Below are 874 nucleotides of genomic sequence, written 5' to 3'. Positions count from 1 at the left end.
TTGAACCGTTTAATAATTATTAAATGTTTTATATATTGTTTTTAAAATCGTTTTTACTTTGGATATAAACAACTGTTTCAACTTTAAAGGGTTATGTCTACTGAGACCTTCAAGGATAATTTTTTTTCTTACTTCTCAGAGAAATGCATCCCTGAGGGAACCAGGAACTCTCATTACAATGCCCATTCCCTAACGGTCTTGTTAGTTTTTTGTAACAACTTTACAATTATACCCAAAGTGACCAGGAAGTACTCTCTTTGGAATTTATGTGACCGTCCTAAGAGAAAAAGAAGGGTTAGGTAACAAGGAACCTCATTGTCCGCGACTGAAGACCTGTCACAACCCCAGCATATCGACATTCAAAAAGGTCATTATACAGTCCTAGGGCATTTAGACATGTTTAAGGAAACCTCAAAAAAATCTTTACCTGCCTTTTAAGGTGTTACGTTTCCGTGGTAAGTGTGGGAGGGTACTCGGGTCTGAATATTTAGGAATGAACCTAAAATTCAATTCTTTCACCCAAGAAACCGAATAAAAAAAAAAATTTATTTTAAGACGGCAGTACTCATTAATACTTATTAGTCAACTATAGGAAAATGTGACAATTCTTAAATTAAAAATTAAGGTGAGTCAATAATTACTATAGTATAAAAACTTGCTTAGCCTACCTCCTAAACGGCAAATTACATTTTTTTATTCCTACAACTTGATGTGTTAGGCAGTTAAACTATATTTTTTGTGTATAAATCTTTACTAATCTATTCTTCTTTTATAGATATTTTATTTTTTATATATATTAATGTCACTTACTGTTATCGAATATTTTTTTTTAATTAACCATTGCTATATTATCAACCAATATATTTTAGAATAG

The sequence above is a fragment of the Halyomorpha halys genome, unplaced genomic scaffold, assembly GCF_000696795.3.
Source record: "Halyomorpha halys isolate HHAL.00 unplaced genomic scaffold, Hhal_1.1 Scaffold15.1, whole genome shotgun sequence".
NCBI lineage: Eukaryota > Metazoa > Arthropoda > Insecta > Hemiptera > Pentatomidae > Halyomorpha > Halyomorpha halys.
The sequence above is the reverse complement of the archived record's forward strand: the minus strand, read 5'-3'. Positions refer to the sequence as shown.